This window comes from Varroa destructor, unplaced genomic scaffold, assembly GCF_002443255.2.
Source record: "Varroa destructor unplaced genomic scaffold, Vdes_3.0 BEIS01000001.1, whole genome shotgun sequence".
Classification (NCBI taxonomy): domain Eukaryota; kingdom Metazoa; phylum Arthropoda; class Arachnida; order Mesostigmata; family Varroidae; genus Varroa; species Varroa destructor.
In genome coordinates, this window is record NW_019211454.1 from 10,808,294 (window position 1) to 10,816,557 (window position 8,264).

The following is an 8,264-nucleotide window of genomic DNA, read 5'->3' on the forward strand; positions in this document are numbered from 1 at the left end:
TTGATCCCTTGCATCATGTCCCATTGAGAATCATGCAGTATAAATGTAATAATAACAAGATTCTAAATTGATTAAAGTAATGCTAGGACGTCATCTACGCAGTCAGCGTTGGACAGCATGCCGTATGCATTGTAGCGCTTCGTGGGCCGGAAATCCCAGTTCCATACATATAACACTAGAATTTAAAGAACCCTAAGTTTCAGCAGTTTAATATCTGATACTTGAATCTGAAAGCATTATAGGTCAGCGATCTAACTTCGCAGGTCAACGTAACCGCTAAGATACAACTCGATCATTGGAATTATGCCTGCCAGTTACAAAACTTGCGTCTTCCAAGGGATAGAACTTGGAAAACTTGTGAATACACATTGTAAAAGTGTCGTATAGAAATTGAACGGGATAACAAATTATCTGAAATAGAAAATCTAATATCCTCGAGCACGTGCACTGCTTTTCTTATGTAATATCCAGAAAATGGCTTAGCCTCTGAGTTTACACGTCTTGTAATATCCTTCGGGTAATTCGGGGGGGGGGGGGGGGTGAGTGCACATTCTGCTGTTCGTCTGCACTGCATCACAAAGAAGTCCTGTATTGAACGAGTAAAAATAAATAGCGGCTGAATATTTTCAATTTCAATACTGACGATGTATGCAGACAGGTATCCTTGTGTATATATAGCATGGCGCACATATTCCTAGGTCGGATCATCTTCATTGGGGTTGGTTATTTTTCTAAGTTTTGTTGACATTTACCTCAGAAAATGATCGGCCTCCGCTTTGGCAGCTCAACAGTTCTGCTTGCAGAGCAAAATAGACCGAGTCAGACGACCGGCGCACAGATCGAAGCACCTCTACACAGTCACAGATACGAAGCCTCAGTTGACTGAGAAGTTGAATTTACACTCTGCAAACTTTTTCGTACTAACGCACTAAAAATAATGATCGTTTATTAAGATTTATTTCATAGAAAGTTCTGCCCCTATCGATAGTTGTTTCTTGTCGTTGATTTTGCTGTGGTCGTCGTCGTCGTCGGTCTAACGACGATGTAAAATTCAGTTGTCGTAGTCAAGTTGCCGCGATGACTGCACTGATAATAACACGTAAGTTCGCAAGTTCCACTTTGGCCACCGCCTCGTTGTTTCGTTCCCTCAGACACACGTAAGACACAAGACAAAAGTTGAATGACGACGACAAGACACAAAACAGTGATTTTCTAGCGAACCTACATGCGTGGCTGTTTTCATGCTACAGTGCATGCACACTTATTATTTCTCCCAGGATACAGAATCCGTTGGCTGTCTGATTGTCGCTGACTGTATTATATAGTGGCTGTATCCTATGCACGATGTGCAAGCGGCGTTGACTGTAGAAGCGCTGCGTGTCGTCCCTTACCGTCACCACGCTTCTTAGCTTCTGAGGCTGTAAGGTTCGCGCGGTGCCGCGGTCGATCATCGGGCGCTTGGTGCTCCGCCACGGAGAGGAGATCACTTGGGGTCCTTGATGCTCGCGGCCACCGCTGTCAGCTTCAGGAACAGCAGCAGCGGCGACGGCGACGGCAACACCAGCTTCAGCGGCAGCTGCCACGTCAGTAGCTCAGCCAGCGTCGGGGTCCGTCCATCGATGCGTTTCTCGTTCTTCGTCGGTCTTCCAGTATTCGCTGCACTCGCCACTGTCGCGTTCGCTATTGCGGCCGCCACCCTTCTTCTCTACCTCTACTGCTGCTGCGGCTGCTACAGGGTTATTGAATGTGCGCCTGTAAACGTATGCGAGTGCCTTCGCCGATGCTGTTAATGCAGAATACCGGCGGTAACTGTGCTGCTTACTTCGATGCTGCCGGTGATGTCGTTTGGTAGTCCTTACAGCAGTAGCAGCAATAACAGGAACCGATAATAACACACAGCGGCGTGTAGTAAATCAGTGGTCGATTCTGTACGGCGGTATTAACAGACTTGTGGCAGTTACGTAGCGGACAAATTGATGCTGCTTCAGTTAAACGCTTTATGTCTATACTGTGGTCATTCCCGCGGTAATGAGTCTATTAGTAGTTGTACGGTTTTCCTTTCGATTTCTTCCAGAATCATCAACTGCAGTATTGAATGCGGACCACCGCTGCAAAAGCGGATCTAGGAGACGGACAGAAAAGTGGTCTAGCAGTAACAGCAGCAGCAGCAGCAGCAGCAGCACAGCTTCACAGCACGGGGGTATGACACACAGCAGCACGACGATGGTAGTCGTCTGTAGGTCACTCTATAGCAGCACGTCCCCCACATTAAATACGAATTTGTAGCCCCGCTGGCTACTTTGCTTCCAATGCTAATACTAACCTTGACTTGCTCGTGACGGCGGTTCGAGCCCGCGGGCCACCGCGCCGCGCGCATCGCCGACCGAGAGAAATTTGTTAACGACGCCAATAACAACGACAATCAGCTGAGCGGTTAAACGACGCGATTCCAGAGCCACGACTGGAGAAAGAAAAAGGGAGAAGTCAGATGGGATCCTGTTGCTGCGACGGCCACTAGTTCCCTAGTGGATTGATTGGTGCCTAAGCATTGTCTGAGCAAGCACAACTGTTCACCTAATGTCAGCCGCCAGCTACTCTGTTCTAAACAGACGCCATAAACACTTCTTACTGGAAGAAACTTGCGCAGAAAAAAACATTTGGCCAGTAGATGGCGACAGCAATTCCAATATACGGAGATGAAATTTTACAGAAAAACAAGCCGATAGCATAAAAATAATGAGATTAAACGCCGACTGGCGGCGGTGGGGCAGTGCTTTGTGGTTGTTATGATGCTAATAACGAGCTCATAAATAGGCAATTATTTTGACTGTATATTGGGAATGTATTAGAATTAGTTAACGAAACAGTTAAAGTTCAGATGGTAATGGTAGGCATATTTGCGACAGTGGATGCTCTTATTTCCGCAGCTTGAGCTAGAAATATTCTCTAAACAGGATTAGGAAACACGTATATTTCTAGTCAGCCGAATACAAGCGAACTATTATATCATTATCTTAAATATTATGTTCTACAAATATTTTAGGCCAGTGATTCTTGACCTAGAGATATCGTTTCTACGTATCCTGTCTGCATTAGTTATAAGGAACAAATTGAAACTCAGCGTAAGGACAACAAACCGAATATCAAGAAAAGCCAAAACCTCTATGTGGAGCGCTCAAGGCAGGCCTCATTCAGAAAGCCGGATATGCGATTCCTATGCACCGACAATATCGAGAAAAAAAAAACTCTCGGCAATAAGAGATTTCGTTAGTAGAGAAAATTGACTTTGATCATTCACGGCCTGCCTGTCGGAGACACTGAGTGCAGAAAGTGGCCTAATAGACAACTGTAAAACTGAAGCGGCCTACTCTGTTGTTCATGTTTATCGATGTACAGTCGCTCGGGGCGATCTGATGGTTGAGAAAAAAAATGCGTTGCAATACAATAAAATAGTGATCGATATCAGAGTCGATGTCGGCTAGTATAGAACAAGTAAGCGGATCCACCTAAAAAAAGGACCTCAGATCGTTATGGCTTTCTATAATCAGCCTTGTCATTGTTTTACAGGGATAACAGCATGTATACGGAGTAATATAGTATATAGTGGGATATAATATAATAGTGATATAAATAATATATAATAATAAATAAGTACTCCATCGCAGTTAGAGGTTCCGCCTTCACCAAATACTGGCCATCCTGCTAGCGAATTTCGAGAAAGTCGATCTCAACGTGCAGAGAATGCCAAGGACAACAAAGTAAGCACGATATCCACTTATCCGAACCTGGTAATCGAACTCACCTGCCACGGTTCTACCAGGGGGCCATCGGCTAAATGTTTTATTGCATATCTATGTACTTTATTGCTCACAGTTACAGTACGAGACAGGAAAGTTCATCAGCAATAAATTAAGGCCTTTTATTCACTAAAGAAATAAGGTGTTCTCATGCTTATCTTGTGGAGCTCGATCGAGGACAATTAGCATTTTTCCGGCGAGTGTTTTAGCAAATGCAGCAGTAGTGTCAAACATAATTCAAGATGGAGGTTAGGAAGTAGGACAATCACAGCTCAGCATTGTTTAAACTAAATGTCACTTCTTTACCTTCGAAAGATCTCCATTCTTTATAATAGGGACTACACGGCTCCTCATCAACGGGCCCAACATTCTCATAGGATTACACTGTCCTTGTATCCCTGAAACAATAAGTAACAACGAGTCATGCATGGCCTGTTACCGACAGAGAGTATAATATACAAGTCGAAACTCTAACCTGTCTCTGTCCTGCATTTTAATTCATCGTACTCACACCCAAAAAATCATACGCTATTTACCGACTGCGTAAGAAGTTGTACACTACCGCTACCTTTATCTAGATAGGGCGCACGTATTAAGGAAACGGCGTTTATATACATATAATGGTATATATTATAACCTAGTTTAGGCCTTCTGTGCATTGCTTGTAAGACGGCATTATTGGCCAGGTCTACGGATTTATTTCCCACGACAGGTCTAGATTGCCCTACAGCTGAAGCTTATAGTTAGTTCCAGCTTTGTTCTTTATTCCTATTTCCAACGCATTTGCCGCTAGCGGCTTGTTCTTTCGCATTTGCATCAGTAATTGAAATAACTAGCAGGACTCCTGACAGCCGTAAGGCATCTGAAGGTAAATTCTGACGCAGCTGAATGACATTTCACATCCAAGGCCAGAAAGATGTATCCATTGAGAATCGGCTAGACGTCCACTATCCATTAGAGAGAAGGTGTGCAGCAGATATTGCCGTTTCCACCAACACGATATGTCTGATTTACATGCACATACGTTTTGCTATTACTATTATTAACATGACAGATGCGTCGACAATAAGAAAAATACGTATCTCCATTGTTCCGTCATTATTAGTGCTATATCCGTCGCATGCGCTGTTCTTCAATAATGTGATTGCATGGCATGAAGCGACAGGCAGGCAGGCAGGCAGGCAGGCAGACAGACAAACAAAAACGGTAACGCTAGCAATAGCAACGCTTGGGGCCAGTTGAGAACATGCGTAACGTGTACGATACCGTGCTATTAATAGGTTTCTGTGAATATCGTCCGGATCTAATGCCACCAAAAAAAGTGATGGTAGGACGCAACAAGTGCACTATCGTTCATCGTTACGGCTTAATTCACGATTGCAGACATAAAAAACGGCAAAAAACTGCGAGGAGACACTTACAGCAGAAGATCAGATGCAGAAAAAACTCGCTTACCTTTGTCCCTTCCATTTAATGGTAGCTACAATAATCATAATAGCAATAATGCAACAATACCACAGCAATAGTTCTGCGGGTAGTTATTTTAATACAGTGCGTCATGGCGTGTGACCGCGCTAGCACTATTAGGTATCATGTTGAATTAGCGTAGCGAGACTTGCTCTGTTACTGTTAGACTTGTTATTGTGTACTGCTTCAGCAAGGTCGTGCTTCACGCCCGCCAAATAGGTCCTAGACCTTCACTCGGTGAGAGTTCGTTTTCTTGATTCATTGCATTGGAGTGACGGCAGAGACCGCCTTGCCGACTCTAGTCTGAATCATATACCATCAGATGTATGTAATTCCCACCAACGGTAGTCAACTGAAGAATATCATCCCCATAGTCAATTGAAATATCATTACTTACAATTAAAGTAAGTTCATTAAGCAGCTATTCATAAGTCTATCTAAATTCGATCAATTTTTCTAAAACCGGAGAATACGTATGATTCCGATCCGACCTTCCGACCAAACATTTTGTGGGGCAGGCCAGATATTCGTGCAAATGCGCCGATTTATTCATTTTCACCATTTTAATGACAGGTTAAGTAAAATCAGCGGCGTCGGCTGCGAAAGCTACTCTTTGATTTGAATGAGACAAGTTACACAAAAAAAAAATACACTAAGTCTCTTAGAAAGCACTGTACCTAGGTGGAGTAAGTGGGGGTGCCTTGTAGCACGGTAAGAACCTGAAATCCTGTAAAATGCTTAAAAGTGGCTCCTCCGCTGAGGAGTGAACGTTTCCAATGGCCAGAATTAAATATATAGAAACGAAGCGGTTAACTGAGTGTTATATGGGAATCATTGGTTTTCGAAAATTGAAATGTCGTATACCTTTAGCAATCTAGCTTTAAGATTAGGACGCTGTAAAGATGCCTCGCCTCATTATGCTATCGTTAAGCAAAATATTCCTGATAATATCTATTACTTTGCATATCGTATGCCATTAGTTCATCAGAGGGACGAAAGAATAGTTTCCTGCAAAAATGTTTCGTGAAATGGCCAGTCAGTATAACCGGCCAGATAAAATAATTTTCCTTTTTTGTTTCGCCTTTATTTGGCCTTGACAATAAATCAGTTCAAGGGTGAAAAAAGTAATGATATTTAGCTGAAAGCACGTCTATTATAAGAAAACTTCAGCACTTCCGTTCTAATCGACATCTGCTTGGTATCAGTTGGCAAGATTTAGCTATAGCTAACTTTTGAGTTTTAGTGTATTAGAATGCAGCTTGTATGTAACAGTGGAAAATCCCCATTTGCAAAGAGCCAAAACACCAGCACTCTTTGCACCTGTATGAGTGTGATCGTTAAAACTGAATACGGTCAATATATATACATATGGCTGCAGTAACGTTATCATGCGGACGCGATACGTCGTCCGTCGTTGACACCAGCGACCTTCGACAAGGTCGAACGTTGTGCCCGAAGCAAAGGCTGGAACTCCCACTGCTACCAATGCCGCCGCCGCCGCCGCTGCTGCTGCTGCTAAACACTTCACAGTATGACTGGAAAGGCAAAATGAAAAGGAGGCTGGAGTAGGGGCAAGGGGCGGGTTGATGATATGTCAGTAATCGTTCAGGCGGCCGTGATATCTCAGAAGATCTGCAATAGCGCTGTTCTTAATCGAACAGCCGGCACGAGTAAGCCAGTCAGCTAGATATCCAACAAAGCTCGCGTTATTATTGATCAGGTCGATCAGAAAGTTTTCATAGAAACCAGCAACCAAGGCTACATTGTTGTGTCCTCTTATCTTAGTCGTTCGCCACTACCCTAATAATACCCGACGCTGATAGCCACCCGTAAACTTTCTTTCAACGTCACAGTACGTGTAACATGCGAGGCGCTGCATTACCGTCACAGTTCGTGCTCGAAACATTGCAATAGCGGCAACCATAGATATAGGAAGGCACACATTTTCTAGGAACGCTGCGACTGTCAAGAGCGTCAAAACTCCCACAGAGAGAGAACAACTCAAATCGTTGCTACAATATGAAAATGCTAACGGTATATACAGTTTTTAGTTAATACCGGCTAAAGTAGCCGCAAAGAGTCACTGGAAGTCACGTGAGTAAATACATTATAAATAAATAAAAATAAAGCGGGAATGAATAAATAACAATTTCGATAAACCTGAGGGGAAACTGGGGTCTCATTGTCAACATGTTACTGCGTTCACAATACCACTAAGCAGTCAAACGAACGAAAGAGTTACTATCACTTAGCAGGGTTACCTTTTCTCTCGGCTGTTCAATGAGATCTGCCAAATATACTAATTACAATAGGTAACGGCTACCAGCCAAACTTTTTAGAAATAACCCATTAATATGCAGTCGACACCTATTGATTTAAGCCTATAGATTCTTATTCACTCAGTCAATAGATTTGAAACGTTGAATAATGACAAAGACGCAGAAGGAAACTGCTTTCTATATGGAAATTACAGCTGATAATACGACGACGTTGGTCAGGCACTCTGAATGAACGAAAAGCGTCTTCTGAATACCGCGCTGATCAGCGCCTATTACACTAGCGTGCACCTAATGCACGTTTCATTTGTAGCTATATCTACAGTATGCGAGCACGTAGAATTACCCTAGAGCTTAGCAGCACGTGTCCAATGAGTGAGTTCACAACCACACGGCTATAGACGATATAAGGTTGCAACTATTTCTCCATATCGATCATGCTTATGACAGTAATTGTAACGGACAGGTTAACTCCAGAATACGTGAACGATGCACGGCTTGTCTATCTCCACAGACTCTAGCTTCAACTCGAAAGACAAACACCTTACGGAAAGTGAACAAACATAAAACTTCCGCAAGCAATTCTTCTATACGACGTATTTGTTCGTGTTCTTTAATGGAAGTAACGATTTATTCGGGACGTAAAGAAGTTACGCATGAAGACACTTGTCTGAATTATATGCGCAAAGGTTGCAATGGGCTGAGGAGTCATAGACGCTAAGCA

The 8,264-nt window shown here is 43.2% G+C and overlaps 1 protein-coding gene across 14 annotated transcripts in view; it reads right to left on the reverse strand.

Moving 5' to 3' along the window:
• LOC111255412 (clavesin-1-like) overlaps positions 1–1,652 on the reverse strand; it is a 61,217-nt gene extending 59,565 nt beyond the window's left edge. For 4 of the 14 annotated variants that reach the window (XR_015321389.1, XR_015321360.1, XR_015321380.1 and 1 more), the window contains exon 1: positions 753–1,651. The gene's annotated coding sequence lies outside the window, so the exon portion shown is untranslated. Of the gene's footprint in view, positions 1–643 lie in introns of all 14 variants that reach the window. The other 10 variants (XR_015321402.1, XM_022788304.2, XM_086980441.1 and 7 more) reach the window with 5 other exon arrangements.
• Positions 1,653–8,264: the final 6,612 nt, after the last annotated feature.